Source organism: Acomys minous (assembly GCF_964271855.1).
Source record: "Acomys minous genome assembly, chromosome: 7".
In the NCBI taxonomy this organism is placed as follows: Eukaryota; Metazoa; Chordata; class Mammalia; order Rodentia; family Muridae; genus Acomys; species Acomys minous.
The window spans coordinates 69,789,294-69,814,014 of NC_140488.1; the positions used below are offsets into that span (position 1 = coordinate 69,789,294).

Genomic DNA, 24,721 nt, shown 5'->3' on the forward strand with positions numbered 1-24,721 from the left:
TTGTACCAGTAAGCAATCTATAAACACCAAGCCCCTATTTTTGACTCCTAAAAATTGTGCTAGCCCTGTAAATCTTGAGCATTACTTGCAATGGAAAATACATATATCAATTAGCCAAATACTTTTATGTTTATGAATATAATCCTCTCTATATTTCCTTTATATTAGAAGAAGAAATAATGCATTTGAGGTAAGAAACTAGCCTCTGGTATAAGACACAGATAAGTTCCAGTCTACGCTCTCTCTCTTTAGTTAAATTACTTAACTTCTATAAACCACAGCTTACAATGGGAACTATGATAGTACAGAAAAGTTGAGAATGTGTTTACCAAAATGTCTGACACATAGTGAGTGCAACAATAATTAGTATTTTGTTAGCACCACATGGTTACCTTATCAACTAAGTAACAAAAATGAATTATGTACTTTATAATACACTCTGTCAACTCCACAGTGGTGCAAATTCAAATTGCCCCTCTTCCTTCTATTCCAGAGACCAAAATTTATAAGAAAGAGCCAATCACAGGATTCTCCTGAGACAGGAATTATGAATTTTAAGTAAGGGTTTTCTGTTGCTTCTCTCCATTGCATTACAGAAGACTTCCTTGCCACAGCACCTCAATGAACCAGTATCAGTGTGTGAGAGGTTAGTGTCTTATTATGCCAAGGAAGGAGAATCTAGTCTTTGAAGCTAGACAATAAAATGGAAATCTTGTTCCAACACTTTTTAAATTTTAAATTTTTTAAAATCATTCACTCTATATCCCAGTTGCAGCCCCCTTCCTTGATTCCTCCAGGGCCCACCCTCCCTCCCTTCCTCCCATGCCACTCCCCTTGTCCTCAGAGAGTGGGAGCCCTTCTCCTCTATCAACTGACCCCAACCTACCAAGTCTCAACAGGACTGCCTGCATCCTCTTCCTCTGTGGCATGGTAAGGCACCCTGCCCCAGAGAATTGATCAAAGAGCAGGCAACAGAGCCCATGGCAGGGACAGCCCCTGCTCACCTTACTAGTGGACCCATATGGAGACTGAGCTGCCTATTGGCAGGGGGGCTATGTCCTCTTCATGCATGGTCCTTCTTTGGTGCATCAGTCTCTGCTGCCCCTCCCCTCTCCTCTCAGGCCCAAATTTGTTTGCTCTGTTTGTCTTCTGGTGGAGCTCCTGTCCCCGTTAGGTCCTCCTCCCCTTTCATAAGACTCCCTGCTCTCTACCCAAAGTTTGGCTGTGAGTCTCAGCATCTGCTTCGATCCCCTGCCAGGTGGAGTCTTTCAGAGGACATCTATGGTAGGCTCCCATACTCACTTATAAGTGGATATTAGCCATATAATACAGGATAACCGTATTACAATCCACAGACCTAAAGAAGCTAGGGAGGATGCTTAATTCCCATTCAGAAAGGCAAGTAGAATAGACACTGGAAGCTGTTGAAGAGGGGGAACAGGATGGTTCCAACACTTTAATGCATGCTCTTTCTCAAGTTATCTAAGAGAATTGCCTAGCTTTCCCATTACTGGACCTGGGTTGTGAATGATGGTAATAACAATTAAATCAAGAGCTTGGAGGACTAAATTAAATCCCATTTGTGAAAAATGGCTTACCTGAAAGGGTCAGTACATAACAGTAACTTACCAAATGTCTTCTCTGAAGTCCTGTATGCTTTCTCCTTAAGTTAGAGCAGCAGTTCTCAACCTATGAGTTCCAATCCCTTTAGGGGTCTAATGATCCTTTCACAGGGGTCACCTAAGACCATCTGAAAACAAAGATATCTACATTATAATTCATAACAGTAGCAAAACTACAGTTATGAAGTAGCAACAAAAATAATTTTGTAGTTGAGGGTCACCACAACATGAGGAACTGTATTAAAGGGTCACAGCATATGAAATATGAAATATGTGCCACAACAGATATGATACAGAGAAGTTTATTATAGTAGTAGGGATACCCCAGAGAGAAAGAAAGAGTCAGCAAGAGAGGAAGAGGAAAGGAAGAGAGAAACGAAAGAGAGTTAAGAGGAGAGAGAGAGATGGAGAGGTGGGTTTTTCCTTTTTATAATCCTAGGTAGGGCCACTCCTAGTAGCAGATAGGTAATGACATCATAGGTTGCTAGCAGACAGGGCAGTATGCTGACAGCATTAGCAAGGTTGAGAATCACTGTGTTAGAAGTTTAATGTCGACTCAAAAACCTAGAAACATACACTCTAATATTGGTTGTGGATGAACAGAGCAGGAGAGAGTTAAGGCTGGGCAGAAAGCAGAATAAAAATACAAAATACAAAATGATCAAGAACTGTTTACAGGACTCAACTAAAGCAACATGGATGTAGAGACAGTTTGAATAGGTTTGGTTCCTAGATTGAAGAAAGGATACCAAATATAGTTGTCCCCCGCCTGAAGAGTTTAAGACCTGAAGGAATAGGATGGTGCAGAACAGGTCATTTGTTTCAAATGCATATACATTATTAATTACTCAGTTTACATCCTGGTCATATCCCCCTCCTTCCCCTCACCCCAGACCTACCCTTCCTCTCTTTGCCCCTCCCATACTCCCCAGAGAAAGGGGAACCCCCACCCACCCACCCACCCACCCCAGCATACCAAGTCACATCATGCCTATGGGCATCCCCTTCCCCTGTGGCCCAGCAAAGCAGCTCCTCCTGGAGAAAGTGACAGAAAAAAAATGCAGGCAGCAGAGTCCATGTCAGAGCCAGCAGCTACTTCCCTCACTAGGGTACCCACATGATAACTGAGATGCCAATCAGCTACATCTGTGTAGGGGGCCCAGTACCAGTCCATGTGTGGTCCCTTGCTGAAGCCCCAATCTCCACAGCCCCCCCCTCCTTGGCCCTGGTTAGTTCGCTCTTTCAGTCCTCCTGTGGAGCTCCTGTCCCCTTTGAGTCCTCCGTCCTTCTCCCTCACTCTTCCCCAAGACTCTCTGTGCTCCACCCCATGTTTGGCTCTGGGTTTTGTCATGTGCTTCCATCAGCTGCTGGGTGGAGCCACTTAGAGGGCAGCCATGCAACGCTCCCATCCGCAAGCACAGCAGTCATTTTAGAAGAGATAACTAATAGTATAGAGATAAAGAAGCCCTTCTGGGGAGACTCTGGAAACTCAGACTGCCACTTACTGAAAAACCTTGGGCAAACTATTGACATTCTTTGAAGTTCAGTTTCCTTACCTCTAAAGATCTTACCTCTCAGATTCATTGCAACAGTAAATGAAAGACATGTAAACACTTTAGTACAGTACATGCCATTTAGTAAGTAAACAAAAACTACCTGACTTTATGCATCAGAGACACAGTTCTAATAAAACAGTGAGGCTGCAGGGGTGAGGACCAATCATTGGAAGGGAGGCCAACCAAGTGCCAAAAATGCCTTCACTTTTACAAACTGGCTTCTGGTTGGACACTGTATTTTTATTTTTCAAAAGCAAATCCAGACCAGTATATATATGGAGAGAGAGGGGGGAGGGCTCAATGGAATTATCTAAAGAAAAGACTGACAGTAGCTGAGTGAGACAGGAAGTAAGTAGTTGGCTGGAGATTTGGTAGAACTGGTAAGGACTCTAGAGAGGATTATGATGCTGCAAGAAGTAGGGGAATATTGTCTCTTTTGTCAAATTAAGGGGAAGTTTCTATTGTTAGCTAAAAGTAGTACTGCTATAGCAACAGAAAATGCCCATTAAGGGAAAAGTAGTTTCTTCCCCTCAAGAGGATGGAATTGCTGGCAGGACAGCAGCCCTGACACTCCAAGTTACACAAAAGCTAAACAAATTAATCCAGCTAGGCAGGTCAATCACCTGGCTTAGGGTCCACCCCTTAGGAAGGTGTGGCTACTCCTAGGAAAATGGAATCCCCTTAAGCCATGTTAAAAAGATAGGCATAATAACTGTCCCTTTCATAAGAGAACTGCCATTTCCTTCCCCAAACCCCTACCCCTTAATCCTGTCTCTAAAAGAGCACAGCCATGTTGCTGCTGGAGTCTGAGTATTTTCCTGAACTTTACAAAAAAGTGTAACTTTCCTTTTCTTTTATCTCTTTCCTAAGCATCTTTTCTCTAACACTTTGATCTTCCCTAATGCTTTGGGTTTCCATGCTTCCTCCACCCGGCCCCGTGCCACGTGGCTGACCTCCAATGATTGCTTAATCCAAAAACTCACAAGGCCTTTCCCATCCTTCTCTTCTCTGTTCTCCTTCAGGCAGCTGCTGAGATTTACACCCTGCCTACTTGGGGTTTTTCTTTTGAATTGTAACAGAATTGCCTTCTTTACATAAACTTTGGCTTTGGTTAACGTACATACATCCCTGCATTTTCATTCTTTAATCCACAGAGAAAATAAAACTAATATTGTACACTGAGATGGTATCAGGACAACCTGCAAAAATGGCAAGTTTATCGTAATGAAGAAGGGCATTATGTTTTCTCAAGTAAAACTTCTGTAAATTCAATACTTGTAGAGCAAGTTTACTTCTAAAACTGGGCAAACAGAAGTATTATGTAATAGAGAGTCTAGATCTTAAATGATGACACTTCAGGCATTATGAAGGAATTATTTGAAAGAAGACTTTCCTGATCTATGCAGTAATCACACTGACAATTGAAAACATCACCCTTGCCAAATATCACTTTTTGAGATAACTGTCTATAGCTATATGAACAAATTTATAATTCAATCCAAAATTATATCCAAAATCCTTGAAGGTGACACCCTAAGCTAAACTGCATAGAGCCCTTATAAAAGGAACTTTCTGGTGTTTTTAAGGCCATAAAGGAAGCTTTACTATACTCTTGCATTTGTGAAGATTATAATTAATAATAATTTATTCTATGCTTCAAAATGCCAGAGGAAATAATTTAGAATATATTAATATAATCTATAATATATAATAACTCAACATAATAAAAGCTATAAAGAGCAAAGCCATAGCACAAGATACACAAAATATGGAAAATAGCTGAATTTCCTTTAACATCAAGAAGGTTACAAGGTTCAATGCTGTCTCTACTCTTTTTTAACATAGCACTCAAATCCTCAGCCAGAGCAACAAAGCTCTAAGAATAAGCTGCTGAGAACGAAGTCGGGAAAAGGATAGAACCAGCATGTGTGTTCTTTGTGTATAAAAAGCTGTGGGATTTTCTGTGTTGATGTTGTATCCTGTTATTTTCCTGGCGGGAGTGGACCTATACCTGAGCCAACAGTCACTTACAGATGGATAAAAGAGGGCTTCTTGAGGTCATAGCTCTTACTGATGAAATATTGGCAACTAACAGATTCTAGGAGGAGGAAGACACAGGATTCAGTTCTGTAGACACTGGTAAAACCAAAGTCACACTGTAAAAGAACCTTAGTATGACTCTAGACCTTAGCACAACTGACTCCATGATGGTATCATTCCTGAAGTGCCATTCAGGCTATTAAACTCAGCACATAGACAGCACAAATCTCTAATTTTAAAAAGTACCTCTTTACTTACTGTTCCTTTATCCAAAAAAATGTACTTTACTGCTGCTGGTAACCAACTACCTATGTCTTATGGTAATTAATTACCCATGCACACACACCCCACCCCCCACACTATGTGTGTGTGTAATTTATAAAGTTTACAAGATCAAAAATATTTAAATATTAGTAAATATAAGTTATAAAGATTAAAAGATACAAAAACTTCAATAATGTTAAATGATTTAGGATACTGTTGTGTTAAGACTCTTCCAAGTTTTCACATTAATTAGATTTTAAACTGTCTCCTTGCCAACTTGTCTCCTTCTGTAACCTTAAAATGGTACTTAAGAGCATCAAAGAGTGACTTGGATCCATCTGCCACAAATCAAATTGACTCCAGATAATTACACCTACCTGTTCCTAAAAATGGGAATTTTCACCGGGTCTTGGTATTCTTCACCTTTTCCATTTAGCAAAAAATGTTAATTCTGTCCCTAGTCTATATTTGTCTTAACAGATTTTCACTTGGCTGGCAGACTCCATCCAGAGATTACCTATGGACTGCAAACTGCTGAACTCTAGACTTTCTGAGAGCTGATGTAAACCAGTCCAGCTGATGTGATTGCTTCCTGTCTTTCAACTGGATCAACTAATCATATGCTTCTGATAATTGCCCCATTGCCCAGCCTTTGACTGGCATTTCAGCATTCCTGGGCTCTGATAGCAATATTCTAATGTCAGCTGGAAGCAATTACAAAAGAGAATAACATCGTCCATTTTCCTACCTACCAGGCTGAAATGCTAAATCAAAAGAGGCTCTCTGGCATAAAGGACAAATGGTTAAGTTTCTTAATGACACAACCTCTTGCCCATGGGATTCACTTTTGAGGGAGCTTACAGAAAAATAAAACTCGTATTAGGTCCCGGATAAAATTGTCTAATCCCCTTGGAATAAAAGAGACTAATCTTTTAACAACTCCTAGAGACACTTGGTTCACATGTACCGCAGGTCTCTTCCTTGTCTCTTTATAAACAAGAGATAATTTAAGTCAATGATTTGACTCTAGGACAAAACTCACATGGGGGTAATGTTGTAACCTGCTTAACCTCTATAGTGCTACTTTAGTTTCTAACATGACTGTAGCTCTTCTGTTAACAACTCTTATAGTATCAAAAACCATTTTGACTCCAAGTCTCCATTTTGATCACAAGGTGAAATTCAGTTCAAGGTCTCAGGTCCTATGTGCCTGAAACCAGGAATGTTCAATGCTTGCTGCTTAGAATAAAACAGTAGATGATAAATGCATGTTCTGCTTGGGTTAGAGATAAAAGATGTTCTATTAGAGTTAACACCACAATATCCTGTTATGTTCCTTACTCCCAGAGAGCTGGAAAGTGCCCAAATCCTTACCCTTAATCCTAAATCCCAGCCAATCAGCTTAAAATGCTTTATCTAGCCACCTGGGTACATTATGCTCAGAACAAAACCAGTTATTCTTATGTTTAGCTGATCAAAAAGATGTAATTCTGCCCTCCCCCTTGCTTCCCATCTGGTTACCTGGTTGTTACCTGGTGACAGGTATTCTTATAAAAAGCCTGCCTTAAAAGCAGACCAACATCAAGTTAGGCTCCCAAGTTCTTTCTGTGTCCCTGGTCATGACAGTCGTGCGGTGTGGTGTTCTAATAAACCATCAATATCTCACTGATTGGTGCTCAAGTCTCAAAATGTACTAACTTTGCCTTTTAGCTTCCGTAGTTCAGTCTGGATAACTATTCATGTTAACTAAGGTATGTCAATTCAGAGTGTGTGTGTGTGTGTGTGTGTGTGTGTGTGTGTGTGTGTGTGTGTGTGTGTGTGTGTGTGTTCTTAATAGCTCACCCTGAGAAAAGCTCAGGGCTACACTGGCATCCTGAATGTCTGGTGTAGTTACTGGCTGGGTAATGAAGACTTTGTATTGGTTTAAACCCATGCCCCAGCAGTCTTCTCTGTTGAATTTGCCCCCAACAACTCAGATGACAAACTCAGTGGAACAGAAAAAGAAAGAAAGAAAGCATCATCCTGAGTGAAGTAAACAAGAGCCAGAAAGGCACGCATACTATATACTCACTTGTAAGTGGATATTAGGCCAACATAGATGTCCTCTGAGAGACTCCACTCAGCTGGGGATTGGGACAGATGCTGAGACTCACAGCTAGATGCTGGATGGAGAACTGAGAGTTGTAAGAAAGACTGGGGCAGGGATGGAAGTACCCTGAGGGGTCAGGAGCTCCATAACGAGACCATCACGCCAGAACCCAGGGTGGCCTGCACAAACTGATGCACCAACCTGTTACAGGATCTTTCATCCCACTGTGATCCTTGAGATTGTGAACTGTAAAAATCTGTCTTTGTTCCTACTGTGATCCTTGAGATTGAACTGTAAATCCCTGTTTCTTGTGGTTGAGCCCTAACATGCCTTTAATCCAACAACTTTTTGTTTATTGTATACATGTGATTAAGGTGTAGTTCAGCCAGCCTTACAGACACCTTTAACCCAAGAGCTATCTGTATACAGTATTTAATAAAGTTAACCTTAGGTCAAGAGGTGGAGCAAGGGACTTTGAGTTGAAGGGTATCTAAGACAGCATGGAGAAGTAGAAGAGGTCTTTGGAGCTTTGGTCATTGGTGTTTCTTTAGCTTGGGGTTTTAGCTTTGCTCTTAGAGTTCCTCAGCTCCTTGGCTTTTGGTTTTTGGGGCTTTGTGCTAGCATGCCTTTGGCCTTGGGTTTTCTGGCCTTTTCCTCCTGGCCTGCCACCTGAGCTAGTGAGCCTTTTGGGGCTTTTCCATCAGGACATGAGCTGAGTAGGGAGGTCAGCTGGGTGCTTTCCCTGTTTCTCTGAGCTAGCAGGTTTTTAACCACAGCATCTGGCTTCTGAGTCTTTATTGGTAAAATAGAATGACCAGGGATTTTCAATTAAAACAACAGAAGAAAAATATTTCTCAGCTATTCTGAACGGATATTAATGTACAGAATATACACAGAACTCAATGAGATTAAATTCCAAAAGAATAATCTAGCCCTATTATTAGAGTAAATTATCTAAGTGGATATTTCTCAAAAGAACTATAAATAATTGGCAATGAATATACGAAAATTTGTTAAGAGTTTGAACCATCAAGGAAATTCAAGTCAAAACTATACAGATTCGATGTGATTCCCCTCCACTGAGGCCATCAAGAAAACAATTGTTCCATGGGATCAAATGTGAGGATAAAGGGACTCTAATAATTGTTAGAATCAAAGAATAAATCATCTCAGTGACACACAGAAGAACACAACCAGAGCAAAATATCTCAACAAGGCAATTTTTTTAGTGGAGGCAATTTCTCATCCCATTGGTAAGATCTTGATTTAAAAATCTGATGTGCTCCCCTCTGTCCTACTTTCCTGGTAAGTGAAGACTTTCATAGGACATGGGACATGCACCTTGGGCTAGTGTCCAGATATAAGTGAGTATATACCATTTGACTCTTTCTGCTTCTGGGTTAACTCACTCATTATGATCATAGGACAGAGGGGAGGACATCCTATTGGGACTCTAGATGAGAGAAGCATGGGAGAATGGGGAAATAGAAGGATCCAGAGGGTCCTAGGAACCTACAAGAAGAACATTATGATAGGCAGATCTGGGCCCAGGGGTCCTGCTCAAACTATGGCACCAACCAAGGACAATACATGCAGTAAACTTCAAACCCCTACCCAGATCTAGCCAATGGACAGGACATTCTCCACAGTTGAGTGGAGAGTGGGGACTGACTTTCACATGTACTCTGGTGCCCCGTATTTGACCACATCCCCTGGGTGGGGAGGCCTGGTGGCACTCAGAGGAAGGATAGCAGGCTACCAAGAAGAGACTTGATACCCTATGAGCATATACAGGGGGAGGAGATCCCCCTCAGTCACAGTCATAGGGGAGGGGAGTAGGGGGAAAGTGGGAGGGAGGGAGGGAGAAATGGGAGGATACAAGGGATAAGATAGCAATTGAGACGTAATATGAATAAATATGTAAATAAATATATACATACAAAATCTGATGTGACTGACTAATTTGTACAAAGAGAAAGGAGATGGAGAAGGTTCTGGGTTAACTACCTTTGAGAAGGAAAAAGAGAAATTTGCAGTCTTCAATATACATTAGTGCAGATGGTGCAGAAATTAGTATAGAGGTTTCACAAAAAAAATAAAAAGTAAAACTGTCATATGGTCCAGCTAGGCCACTCCTGGCTGTATACTGGAAGGAATCTAGGTCAATATACCACAGACACATCTCTGCAACCCTGTTTATTCTAGCACTAGTGTCAGATGAACAGATGAAAAAAGTGTGATATATAGACACTAGGGAGCTTTAATCACATATAAGGAAAAAAGAAATTCCATTTTCAGAAAAAGGGAGGTCATCTTATTAAATGTAACAAGCCCTACTCAGAAAAATAAAAATTGTACATTTTCTCTCACATGTGGAATCTAGATCTAACCTTGTTAAATGTTTCTTTTAGAGACACAAATGTAATGGGGGGGGGAGCATTTTAGAAAGAGGAAAAGGACCAGTGGAAGGAGGAAGGAGGACAAAGGAGCATAACAGGTAGGAGTATGATTAAAATACTTAATATACATATATAAAAATGTCAAAAGAAAAACTTTCATTTCTACAATTAATATATACTGATACAATTGGAAAATAACAAAAGCAAGTAATTTAAAATAAAAAGATATTAATCAAACTCTAGAAATTGACAAGGATCTGATTTATCCAGTATATATATTGTAAAATAAGCACAATATTTCTCTAGAGAAATTTTCTCTTACTTCTTCTTTTTCTTTTAAGGCAGGATCATATGTAGCTCAGACTAGCATTGAACTCACAATGTAGCTGAGGGTAGCCTTGAACTTCCAATCCTCTCTCCCCCACACCTCTTGTCCTGAGGTTGTAGCCATGTACCAACACATCAGGCTTTTTATGCAGGGCTTTGTGCATGCTAGGCAAGTGCTCTATCAACTGAATTACAGTCACCATATAGTCACAATACATTTATTTTCTTATAAAAATCTTTCCAAATTAGTCATAGTAGGAAATAAAATAACACCAATTACAAAGTCTGACTCTGTCCTCTTGCATCTCTGTGACTTTGGACAATTGGCATATATCCTCAGAGTTTCTTCACAGAGGAGCAAAAGAACTATGATAACATGTAACTATATACTAGTATGAAAAGTGTGCAAGCAAAAGACTGGACCATTAGAAGGATTTTCTAAATGATAGCTATTAGCACTGCTTAAGAAGTCTGAGGGTTGAGTTGTTATCTGCTAATAATAAAAATAAAAAGAAGTCCTTGGGAACCAATCTAATGTTCCTCTACTCCAGACATTGTGTCAGGTCTGAAAATTCCTTAGGTTTCACCCCCACCCAAACTTTTCTTCCTTATGTCCTAATCCCTCAGCTCAGGAACAGATAAGAATTAAGATGCTAAACCACTTCCAAATTTGAAGACAACTCTATGTGTAGGCAATGCAGGGGCTATTTAATCTGGCAATTCCTTAGCCCCCACAGGACTTCCCCTGCTCTCGCCGTGCATTTGCTGCTGCACTATTTCCCCATCTCTGCCTTATTGTCTCTGTCCACTCACAATGCTGCCTCATTCACCTCTCTCTGTCTGTCAAATTCTTTGATCAAGATGTAAAGTAAATGTTAAGAAAAAAAATCAACTAAAAATTCATCAAAGATCAAAATTTAAGAAACCCAAATAACCTGAACACTAAAGAAAAAGTTCTCAAAAGATGACATGTAAATGGCGAGAAACAGTTTTGAAGGAGTTGAAGATATCCTAAAAGGAGGATTGGATTTAGCAGGAAGTTGCTAACTAACTTTCTTTCCTTCCTACCTGGGGCTGGGGTATTGAAAGGGATTGGGGTGGTGTAAGGAGAAAGAAATTTAAGGAATCCAAAATAAAAACAGTTGTTTAAAATTAGACCAATAGTTTCTTTCTTTGTTTAATATCTAGAAAGGTTGGGGCCCAGCTAAGAATATTTTATGCTGAAGATTTATCTGTTTTATTAAAATAGAACTGTAATAAATATTTAATGAGAGATATTCAGAAGTAATTTCTATGTATTATCTCATTTTGTCCTCCTAATAATAATTCAGATTTCTCCATTAACTATATAGAGTTCTACTTCCTACTTGAATATTGCAGCATTGAAACTCCAGCATAATTTAGAACAATGTTCCCTGAACTTTAGGTGCAAGAGTGTTTTTTGTAGACGTATTCATTGGGACTTTTTTCCACAGCTTTGCATTTTGGTTGGTTGTGGTAATGGTCTCCACCTATTGCATCCAGAAGTTTCCTTGGTGAGATGTGAGAACTACACTTATCTGTGGGAATATGGATAAATGTTTATAGACTGATGTGAAAGATTGTGTTGGTTTAGCAAATTAATGCTTATAGATTCTCATTTAATAACCATGACTTCACTTGCATTGAGCAGTTGGTTAAATTGTCAGTATCAAGCATGGCATCTCTTTTGTTGAGAGTGGTTCTTATCAAGGTATGTGTGCCACTACTGCATCCTTAGAGTTAGTATGCCAGGATGGTCATTGATGTACTACATAGCTGAGTAGAACTGTTGGTTACCTCCCTCCTTTGGAAGCTTGCATAATTCCTTCTGGTACCATGAATGCTGGTCCTCGTGGAGGGGACAAGCAAGTCAGTTCCAGCTCAGGGGGCTCTGGGCCCTGTTCCTGAAGTGCATGGTATCTTTAACAATAGGGACTTACCTTCCTCCTCTGGATGGTAACCAATGGCAGCAGCAATGGGCTATATGTTTGGGGAGTTTTTTAGACAGCCCTGGCCAACAACTCAAAAGAGGGCCCCCTATGCCTGGTACTGAGGGTGTAGTTCGATCATATAAGTTCATTCTTAGTTTTCTGAGAAACCTCCATAAACATTCACAGAGTACATAATCTAATTGTATAAGACCAACATTGTATAAGATTAACTTTTCCCCCTTTATCTTCACCAGTATTTCTTATTTTTGCTTTCTTTATAAATACCATCTCATACTCACTTAAGATGGTATGCTGAACTGAATGTCTATGCTCCCCTAAGATTCATATAATGAGACCCTTATCCCTAATAAATGAAACCATTATCCCTAATGCAATAGTATTTTTTGAGACAGGATCTCTGCCTGTCTCTCTGACCCAAGTATTGGGATAAAAAGTGTGTGCCATAACACAGGGTCCCAATGCAATAGTATTAAGAGAAGGGACACTTAAGAGGTGATTGAGTCATAAAGGCATGGGCCCCAATCACCTCCTAAGAAGGAGGCATGAAGGCAAAACTGTATAGATGAGATTAGAACCCATTTTAAAAGGCTATAGGAAGTTTACCTAGCATGTATTACATGAGAAGGACCACATGTGAGGAACAGGCCAGACACTGAATCTGTGGTCTCTTTATCTTGGATTTCACAGCCTCAAGAATGATGATAAATTAATTTGCACACTATACAAATTACCCAGTTTTAAGTATCTATTGTTGCAATGCAAATGAACAAAAACAGAAATATATATATAAAGTTTTGTTGATAGTACATAGAAATTGGTTCCTTCCTTCATGTCTGGTATAAATGCAACCAACTGTCAAAAACAGTTTGTAGGGCTGAATAGATGGCTCAGTGGTTAAGTGTGCTCAGTACTACAGAAGATCTGAGTTCAATTCCTTGCAGTACATTGGGCAAAACAGACTATACCTCCATGTTTGGGGGATTTAACACATTTTTCTGACCTCCAGAGACAACTGCATCCTCATGCATGTATCCATACACTGACGCACACAATACATATAATTTTTTAATCATTTTTTCTCTTTTTTGAGACAGGTCCCCATTATCTCACTATGTTGCACTGGCTAGCGTGGAACTCTGCATATAAACTAAGTTGCCTTCAAATTCATAGAGATCTACCTGCCTTTGCCTCTGCCCTCTACCCTCTGCCTCTATGTCTATGTCTATGTCTATGTCTATGTCTATGTCTATGTCTATGTCTATGTCTATGTCTATGTCTATGTCTATGTCTCTCTGTCTGTCTCTGCCTATCTCTCTTTCTCCCTCCTTCCCTCCCTCCCTCTCTGCTCCTGACTCTGACTCTGCAGAGTATGGTGCACACAATCACACCTGAAAAAATAAATCTTCTCTTTAAAAGCACAAAATCAACCAGGAATTCCACTCCAAGATAGTCCCAAAATGTAGTTTATGTTTTAGTTAAAATAAAATTTATGTAATAAAAATAAAGCTATGTAATTAAATATAAATTGAAACTCCAAATTCAAAGCATAAGTATACTCCAGAAAATTAGCTTTAGTGGGTGGTGATTAGAAAGGAATGCATTGTGAAGTGGAGCCTGCTGAAGCAACGTAATATTCTCATAGTAGGGCAATAAATGTTACAAACTGTTTGAAGAAAGAACCAAAAAAAAAGTTTGAAGCAGAAAATTCAATGGTGTCGAGATGATATAACATCTTTTCACCTCTCATCTTGTAGCCATTGAAATGAAGAAATGAGATTATGACTGAGGCTAGAATTTAAAACATCCAGCTAGTGTCTTCAGCTGTTCCAGAAAGGGTGCCTCTCTGAATCACTGTCAGACTAAACCAATCCCCTGTCTTGTTCTCACGTAAATAAATGGGAGTTCTTAGTAGGTAACTAGTCATACTGTTGTTAAAAGGACCAAGTTACACAATATTCATTGCAGTCATTGTACATTTCTTGTGCAATGCGAATATAAAGGATTATTCTTATCATACAGGACATCTGTTACCAAGGAGTTTATAAAATATACCCACGATGTTTTCATTCCACTCAATGCATAAGAATCTATATTTCTACTTTCTTATAATATCAGGAGATATAATGATGTCCCTGTTGCCTCAATAAGGGAATTTCCAACCAAATGTATAGTGGCACATTATGATGTGCTTTAAATGTTCAAAAAGCAAAGGAGTAATTCAACATATGGTGTTCAGTGCCAAATGGCAAAAATGGAGCTGTGTCTTTCAGCTTAGCAACACACTGTTGTTGAACTTGGTTTCTAGGACACACATACTTTAGGTCTGAATGCTTAAGAGTCCAATTAGCACATGGAATTTAACTAGAGACATATGACCAACAGATCTGGCAATATACTTTTAGTTTTTCCTCCATCCAATAATCAAAATGAGGATATTTAATATCATGGATTAAAGTATTCAATACAAAGTAAATCTCTTTATATTTTCTTTGCTCTTTGGCCCCATTTTATAGAGAGCCAAAACGGAAAAATTTCAAGTATGCCTTTCTGACCAATGCCCGGTTCTTTGGCATCATCTCTCCTGACACTGTCTCATCCCCTGCCACCAAGAACTCTTCTGCTTCCCAGTGCCCCCATGACCCTTCTATTTTTATAATGCTTTGAGTAGAGGATGCAATATGATGGCAGGTTGGCATAGGATCAAAGTTAGTTAATGTAGCAATTTTGTGGGGTGTGTGGTAAGATGACAGGACTGTGTGAAATGAGCATGTTAAAGAATTTTGGTTGCTTGACTGAAGAATTTAGGTGTGAGTTTACAAATGACTGTTGTAACTTCATTTCTAATTTTGTTTCAATTGAATTAGAAAACAGCTTAGTTCATTTTATAAGCAAGACAAAATAGAGAGCAAAGATACAAAATATGTTAATATCCATGTTCAAATACATTTGTCACGTATTTACTGATATTTACAGTTACAATGAGCCAAGAATCTTCTTGAGCAAATGAATCAATTATGTACATTAAATAACTAAGGTGATTTTCACACTACCATATCAAGCATTTCTGGAATTCCTTTGCTACTTCTTGCTCTCCCTTTATCTGTTTGTGCAACATTGGGTACTATCAACTCTAAAGTGATATTTATATCTGATATGCTCACTTGTTCACACTGCCCAGTTCCCAAATTGAAAGAAGCAAACATTTGTGCCAAGGGCTCTCAACAAGTACTAGATAACATTTCTTCACAGAAGAAAAATATAGGGACAACTGCCTTTGACAAGTAATTTCTAGAAACCAAATATAGCAGGTGGTGCCTGCCTTTGAGCAAGGCATGTGGTGGGGGCTGTGCTGACCTGAGTAGCTCTTTGAACTGGCAGCTCCAGCTGAAAATGGGATGAGGTGGAGAATGAGAAGAGATGTGGAAGCTTAGGCAGGAAAGCAAAGAAGGCACATGTATAGGAAACCATAGTGCGCTCCTATGTAGAGTTAATATGTACCATGAAGAGAAAGATCATTGATTTTTGTATTTGTTTTTCGGGACAGTGTTTCAATGTGTAGCCTTGCCTGCCCTGAAACTCTCTGTCTGAAGACCAGGCTAGCCTTGAACTCACAGAGATCTGCCTTCCTTTTTAACCTTGTAAGATAACCTTGAAATATAAACTCTTTGAGATAGCAAAGGCCTTGCTCCACACTAATGAAGTAGATATTAAACAAGATGATGTCAAGAGTACACAGACTTTCTGGGGAACAGAGAATTGGAAGATGAAAGAGAAATATACCAGCTAAACATTACCTTAAGTAGCATTTGAATAGAATCAAGACCATCACCTAGAGACCATAGTAATTGTCATTTACCCTCTAGCTAACCTCGATAAACTAGTAAACTCTAGTAATAATGCTCATGGTTAATAACAGCTTATTATTAACAAATGGCTATAATTAGTAATGATAGTATTTACCCTCATAATTTCAATCCAATAAATAATACTAATATACCCTCAAATGCATAATATATTAATACAAGTATGTATAAAGCAGTAGCATTTCAAAATCTAAGCAAATACAAATACACCTGCTCTTGCAGAGAAAGGGAGTCTTCAGAAGGCCTCATCTACAGAAGATGAGCAGATACTTATGGACCAGCACTCATAACTATACTACCTCTTTTCTGTTACTTTCCTTTTGTAGTGAAGTGGGTCTGGGAAAGGGATCTTAGAAACAATTCAAAAGTGCTCGAAGAGAAACTGACTTCTCAAATCATAAAGTGAGGCCTTACAAAATCCACTCCTTCATAAAATTTTTTTAAAAAAGAACACTGGGGAAAAAAGTGTCACATGCAACTTTTTCAGAATTCTGGAAATTTCTTAAAGGCATACAGTAATCTTAAGAGAGGGGTGATAAATTGTCATTACTAAGAAGAGCATGCTTTGGGGGTAAATTTAGCCTGTTTATAGGTTCCTCCTAAGCAACTTTATAGAAGCCCTGAGTGACCTGAGAACCTTGTGATCGTGGTAGGCATGGAAGCCAGCAACCTAACAGGAAAAGGGGGAGGGAGGAGAGGATTGGTTTTTAAGTTCAGAAAAGTCCCATCTTCACAGAATTGCCACTCTGTATGTAACCTATTTAGAGGTTCTACAGGAACTCAAAATTCCTGCCAGTCAGAGCTTGCTTCAAGTGAATCACTTTTCTTCATGGGGACATTTACTGAAGCAGTGTGGCAAATATCTAACATTATAGCTGTCCGATGCAGTGATAACATTTGGAGCAAAGAGGAAACAAAGTAAAATACTTTTAATGACAGGCAGAAAATTAGCACAAGATGTCAGCCAGTCAAAAATCATCTGGTGCTTTCTCCACATAAGTATACCTGGCTGCATAGTTCTTCATACTTTTTCAGGAGATGAAAGGAAATCAGGTATGGGGCGATGGCACTTGCTATTAATAAAAAAAAAAGAAATATCCTATTGAAGAAAGAGAAAGGAAAGAGTTGCCTACAGCACCCCCTCCCCAACTGCTAGCATCTCTTGCCACAGAAAGAGGTACCATTCCAGGCACAGTAAAACCGTGTTGGGTAAAGCCCACGACTCCTACCAAGAGGCCAATCCCTGTGAACTGAGCCACTGTAACTGCCCTGGATCAAGTGGCTGGCTCCAATACAAAATGACAGAGAAGGAAGCAAAAATCCTCCTACTGAAAGGCAAAGCACAAAATATAATGTGGGCCTATTTATTTGTGCACAGTGCCAGGCTGCCATTGTGACAACAAGGAACCACTAAAACCTGAAGTTGCCACATACAGGCCAGAGCTCAAACAGACCTGTCGAACAGGCTCCAGCATGAGGAGAAGACCTATGTACTTTGGGATAGAATCAAGTTTCAACCACCTAAGTTCCAGCCTCGGAATGAGCTGCCCTCTTCCTAACACAGGTAGCTGAAAACTCAGGTTTATCCCAGCTCAGTACATCTAGCATAACATGTATCTAGTTGCAATGCTCTTGGTATCCAAGTCCAATTCAGCTATAGCAGCAAGAAGATTGGGCTAACTCTAGTCTCATGTAGGAGGTAAAGGGATGCAGGTGTTACCGGTGAGCCTATAGCTGAGTCATCCATAATGACTGCCTGGAGTCAAACAGAAATCTGCATTTTCTGACTAGGAAGTGTGGAACGAGGCACGTCGCTGATGCCCCAGACCTATGGAGAGGCTTCTAGGGCTACTCTTTCTATTTTATTCATTTATTCTGAACAATACAATAGCATAGTTGGGACAGACATGATCGCAAATTTACCTCTAGTACTGAAGCATTAAAAATAATCCAAAACAAAACTCCTAACAAATCAGGGCCACAGTGTCAGCCAGTGTTGAAATAATGAAAGTGACTACAGTCACAGAAAATAGGCAAGATTTTTTTTAAAGAAAGGCAAAATTCAGCTTAGGGATACTGGAATAAATATCCAGATGACATCCATGCTGACAAATAAAAGTTTTCAAGAAACTGTGACTTTACCTAATAAAACAACATAAGGTACAAGGCACTATTAGACCATAATCAGTATGGGAAAACATCCAGATAATTTTAAGCAACCATTTAAAAGAAATTCAGTGGGTTTCCAGAAAACACAAACATTTTAATACATTATCAGAAAATTTCACAAAGAGACAGAAGAAAGTTCAAAAGTAAATGTAAAATCCTTAGGTTGAAAAATACATTCATAAAAATTAAACACCTCTCTCCTCAAAGCTCAGAGATCTACATGAAAGAGGAGGTAGAAGATGAAGATCTAGAGGTAATGGATGACAGAACTGGTACACATATGGACTCATGAGATTGTGACAGCATGCACAGGAACAGCACTGGTTCAAACTAATCAAATCACTTGTACCGTGCTATCCCAAACTTCTCCATTGCTCTCCACTCAATACTCCAAAAATGGTTCTTCTTACTTTCCTGGGTTTACGCAGTTACTTCAATATATGTATATACAAGAATATGTGATGCTTGTCTTTCTGAGCCTGGGTTATCTCTCTCAGTATGATCTTCTCTAGCTCCATCCATTTACCTGCAAAGTTCATAATTTCATTTTTCTTTACAGCTGAATGATATTCCATTCTGTGTACATACCACATTTTCACTATCCAGTTTTACACTGAAGGACATTTACGTTATTTCCATTTCCCAGGAATTGTGAACAGAGCAGTGATAAATATGGCCGAGCAAGTATCTGTGGAATAGGATGTTAAGTCCTTTGGGCAGATGCCAAGAGTGGTATAGCTGGGTCATATGGTAGACTTATTTTTAGCTTTTTGAGAATTCCTCACATTAATTTCATAGTGATTGCCCTTGTTTTCAATCCTACCAGCAATAAATGAAGGTTTGAATTCTTTGTAAAAAATCAGGTGGATTAACTTCTGGGTCTTTGGTTCAATTCCATTGATCAACCTATCTGTTTGTATGTTGGACCCTGCTGTTAATGTCGAAGTCTAGTATTACTGGATAGCCCTTAAGCTCAATGCTAAGATGACAGGCTTCCTTCCTCAGCTGGGTTTTCTACTAGGAAAGGAAATATCAGTTTTCTTCGATAGAGTAATGCTTGGTATATCAACCACATTTCAGGGCAGGCCTCATGTTCAGGAGTCACACAAAACAACTCCTTTTCATGTCTGTGCTTTCTTTTGAAAAGAGAGCAAAAATACAGTTATATGAATGGGAAGTCTAGGAGGAGTTGGGGGAGAGAATAGGACCAAAATACATTGTATTAAAATTTTTAATAATTATGTTTAATTAAAACATGATTGTAGACATGAATAACTGGATAGACCAAATATAAATGTATTAGACAGCTCCAATAAATGATATTTTAAAATACACTAAGGATGTTTTCTGTGAGATTTTGTCTCCTAAAATTTCAGAGGCTATATCCATGAAATCTTAAAAACATAGCTGCCTAAACATAACGTGAACAAGAAGAACACCAATAAAGTGGAAAGAGGAAGCCAAATCAGGCCTCAGCCTTAGATAAAGAGCTCCAGGCAACTAGGGAATGCTGAAAGCAGGAGAAATAGTCTTCCACAGTGTGGAGGACACCCATTGGTTATCAAATACCAAGTGGCCACTCCTAAAAACATACATACAAGTAACATTATACAGATTGAGCAGGTTGTATTTATATGTTTAAAAACACATAAATATGAAAAATATCAAGATGAATACATGGGAAGGATTGGAGGGTGAAAAGGAAAGGCAAAATTATGTAATTATAATGTTACAAAGTAAAAAATGTAAAAATAGATAATTAAAATTATACCAAGAAGCAAAAGGGGAAAAAAACGAAGAGAGACAAAGAAAGCTCATGCAAACTTTGAGATCATACCTTTGGGTTTTAGGATTTCAAGATTTCTTTTTTCAGTTCTGTTTTTTGGTTTTAGGGTATTGGTTTGTTTTGTTTTTTTTTTTTTTTGACACAGGGTTTCTCTGTGTAGCCTTGGCTGTCTTGGGCTCACTTTGTAGATCAGACTGGCCTCAAACTTACAGCGATCTGTCTGCCTCTGCCTCCCCAAGTCCTGTGATAGGATTCAAGATTTAGAATTGACAAAATGAATAAATCTCTTTTTTTTAAACAAGATTTCTCTGTGTGTATCCCTGTCTGTCCTGGACTCACTTTGTAGACCAGGCTCTCCTCAAATTCACAAAAATCCGCCTGCCTCTGCCTCCCGAGTGCTGGGATTAAAGGTGTGTGACAACAGAATAGAAGAGTTTCCAAACCTAGAAAAGGATACACTATCCAGGCATAGGAGGGTCAAAGATCATGTCATATATTTTTCAGTCAAGTCATACTATAATAAAACCCTGAAGGTTTATAGATAAAGAGAAGACACTCAAGGAAAAAGGAACATTAAAATAGCACAGAAGGATATCTAAATTCATGAGACAAACAGACTTCTCAGCATATGCCTCACTGGCCAGAAGAGAGTGCTTGACATTTTTACAGCAGTAAAGGAGATAAAGTGTCAGTCAGTATTCTGTCCTAGTCCTAAGTCAAACTTCATCCCATGACATGTTATGAAATTCAAGTCAGTCACTTAAACAGCATCTTTTAAAGTCAAACATTCTAACATAATACAGTAAAAAGGCTTACAGGCCAGGCATGCTGGTGGACACCTTTAGTCCCAGCACTCAGAAGGCAGAGGCAGGTGCATCTCTGTGAATTTGAGGCCAGCCTGGTCTACAAAGTGAGTCCAGGACAGCCAAGGCTATGCAGAGAAACCCTGTCTCAAAAACACTGAAAAAGAAAAAGACATACAGATTTGATGTGTGCTAAAGAATGGTGAAGAAATACACTCAAAGCCTTTGATTTCTGTAAATAAACTATTACATTTTTATAAGAACAGAAAGTTTTACATATACAAACAGCACAACTCATAACATATAATAGTCTTGAATCTGAGCCAAAGTGTTTAAAGGCAGTGTTGCTGCTGTTGACATGGTGTAAGAGCATGTGTAGTATAAAGCGTGATGTGTGTTTGGAACAAAGGTGACAGTGAACTTTTGTAGCACAACATAGGTGAATGATACCCAAAACACCACAAGTCAGTGCACATTCAGAAAACTTTTACTGCTGTCAAATTTTTCATAACTCTACATTCATATATGTAACCTCAGTTTAAGAAGCTGTACCTAGACTGGAGAGATGGCTCAGTGGTTAAGAGTACCAACTGCTCTTCCAAAGGACCTGGATTCAATTCCCAGCACCCATATGGTGGCTCACAACTCTGCAACTCTAAGATCTGACACCCTCACACAGCTATAAATGCAGGCAAAACACCAATGCACATAAAATTTAAAACAAAAACAATTTTTTAAAAAAAATCCTGAGGGGCCTGGAGAGGTAGCTAAGAGGTTAAGAGCACTGGCTGCTCTTCCAAAGGTTCTGAGTTCAATTCCCAGCAACCACATTGTGGCTCACAACCATCTATAGTGTGATCTGATGCCTTGTTCTGGTGTGCAGGTTCACATACAGGCAGAATACTGTATAAATAATAATAAATAAATAAATCTTTTTTTAAAAAAAGAGGCTCTACTTAATCTTCTTTGGAAACATCCTAACAAAAACACCCAGAGCTGTGTGGGCTCCTAATCTCTCTAAACATCTCCCAATCTAATCCAGTAACAGTGAGATTAATCATCACAGGAGTTACAAAACAGATGTAGTGAGGGGTTATTTATGAACAATTAGTTACTGTAAGTGACAACAGATTGGGCTCTCAAATTCAGAGACAGAGAGTTACAAAATAATCACACTACCCAATTACATGTTGCTTAAAAGAAACTTCAGGCAGCAAAATGGCTGTACATCACCAGGAAATAAGCTTGGGGGTACTTGAAGAGAAGCCCTATTCTGAAGTGGGTGACTATAGAAAAATACTGAAGTTTCAGCAGCAAAGTAAGAAAGAAAACTTTAGAAAATGGGACAGAGAGTCTGCTGGGGAGCTCAGTCCCAAGTAAGAAGCACTCAGCTGCAAGTATGTAATCCAAGTGCAGCTTCAGAAGGTAAGAGCCATGGCTGAAGGCAAGGAGAGAGGCTCAGGAAACACAGTGTACATTCAGTACCAAATAATCTAGAAAGAAGAGGGCGAAGTGGTGTGTATAAGAGATAAAAGCTGCATGACAGATGGAGACCAAGAATGGGGGGCAGGTGAACACTACAAAACACAGTTAACACTGGTCTCATTCCCAGACATATTGGCAGTCTAATCAGATAGAAATCCTGCAGTCAGTATACAATGGAGGTGCTGGAAAATCCTTTCTACTCAGCAGTTGACTGGATAAGTCGCAAACGGTATTTTAAAAATCATCCCTGCTTCCAGGCGTGGTGGCGCACACTTTTAATCCCAGTACTTGGGAGGTAGAGGCAGGAGGATCTCTGTGAGTTCGAGGCCAGCCTGGTCTACAAATGAAGTCCAGGACAGCCAAGGATACACAGAAAAACCCTGTCTCAAAAAACTGAACCAAATATACATAAAGTGGAATTGTCTGGTTTGTTTGTTTGTTAAGAATCAGCCAAGTCACATGGTATTTTATCGAAAGCTGTCTTGTGAGAGATCATGTGATTTTTTTTTTTTCTGGAAGAGAGGGCATGTGCTATTTTGCTGGGAGCAGACCCATGAGAGAGTGCATGATGGTGAGAAGGAGTAGAAAAAGAACCATGGACAGTGAGACGAGGCTTTTGGCAATTCTCCGCCATGCTGGTCTTTGCAGGACTTCATTGGTCTTCATTTCACAGAAACATTCCAGAGAAATCTTCATGGTACTCAGGCTGATTCTGGCCACTCCCACAGACTCCTGCCAATTCAGCAGAGCCTTGTGGTTTCTGCTGGATCGTGCCACCTCTACAGATTCCTGTGCAGTTTGGTGTTGGCTATTAGACTGGACTGCTGGTATCCTGACAACTGTAGAGTGGAATTGGCCCAAGGAACTACATCTAAACACGTCCACAATGCTTTTTTTCTATTAACATTCTTTCCTTCCTCTGGTCAGTGGATTAGACATGAGATTGAAGTGTTTAACAATCCTAAATAAAGCAGGTTTTGAAAAAAATCTAAGTGTGCACACGTGCGCGTGTCACACACACACACACACACACACACACATACATACCTGCTGAGCCAAGAGCTAAGTGAGGCCAGAAGCAAATCCATCCTTGCATGGCATAACCCACAGTGGGAGCCTATCACAAGGGTCAGGGGACATACTCTCAGAGGTGGCCTATAGAATCTCTCTGGCTAGGGGGAGAAAAAAACTGAGTCAGAACCGTGAGGTTCTATACAGTGGACATCTTGTCTGAGGGGAATATCAGTGGCAAGTGCTCAAAGCTGCCAGGATCTAAGAGATGCTCATGGGGAACTTTCCACCAGCCAGCCCTTTCTAATGCCTAGTTACAGAACGACTGCCCATAGTAATAAGAACCACACTTCTGGTCACAAGGCAGATAATATATAAAGTAAAATACCACAGAAGATCTGCTCTCAGTGGAAGGCAGCATCATATATAACCAGAGAAGGAAGAAACTAAGGGAGCATAAAAACAGATTCCATATGTCTACCAAGCTGTGTGACTGCATCAAGAGAGACTCTCACCCTAATCTATTCCTTTATTTTTATAGCTCCTTTACTTAATATCTAATTGTGTGGAGGGACTGTCCTTCCATCTTTGAAATAGGCTTTCCCCCAGTATACAGGTTAGCCTAAATTTGGGCCACACCCTGCCTCAGCCTACTAAATACGTGGATTATTGAAAGACATGGCCATCTGATTACAGGAGTGTTATGGAAACTTTTATTTGCCTGCTTCAATTGTTGTCTCAGAGGATTACTGCCTCCATCTGCTAACCTAGGCCTAGTCCTGGAAGCTTCTAGCCTCCATACAATCTAACCTAGGCCTAGAATGTTTTCAGCCTCTGAGACTTACTACTTAATAAGCTCACCCTTACTTGGTTTGTTTGTTTGTTTGTTTTTTTTTTGAAGCAATATATATGAGGAACTTTATTTTATTTATTTTTTTTCATTTTTTTTCTCCTTTATTAATTTATTCTTGCTACATCTCAATGGTTATCCCATCCCTTGTATCCTCCCATTCTTCCCTCCCTCCCATTTTCCCCTTATTCCCCTCCCCTATGACTGTTCCTGAGGGGGATTTCCTCCCCCTGTATATGCTCATAGGGTATCAAGTCTCTTCTTGGTAACCTGCTGTCCTTCCTCTGAGTGCCACCGGGTCTCCCCTTGTTCTTTCTGAGCTCTGGGCTGGCTGCCTCAACTCAACTGTTCTGGCTCAAACTCCTCTCCCAGCTGGCTTATTCAATCTGGCTTCTTGGCCAGGAACTGTTCTACTTGATGTCAGACTAATTCAGCAATCTGCTCTAGTTTTCGGGCTCTTTCTCATCCTCTGGCTTGTTCAGTC

At 39.7% G+C, this 24,721-nt stretch overlaps 1 protein-coding gene across 3 annotated transcripts in view; it reads right to left on the minus strand.

The window, feature by feature from the left end:
* LOC311602278 (lysophosphatidic acid receptor 4-like) overlaps positions 1-24,721 on the minus strand; it is a 118,834-nt gene that overhangs the window by 16,983 nt on the left and 77,130 nt on the right. For 2 of the 3 annotated variants that reach the window (XM_084790148.1, XM_084790147.1), the window contains one exon: positions 1,630-1,750. The gene's annotated coding sequence lies outside the window, so the exon portion shown is untranslated. Of the gene's footprint in view, positions 1-1,629; positions 1,751-2,739; positions 2,789-24,721 lie in introns of those variants that run through there. The other variant, XM_084790149.1, reaches the window with a different exon arrangement.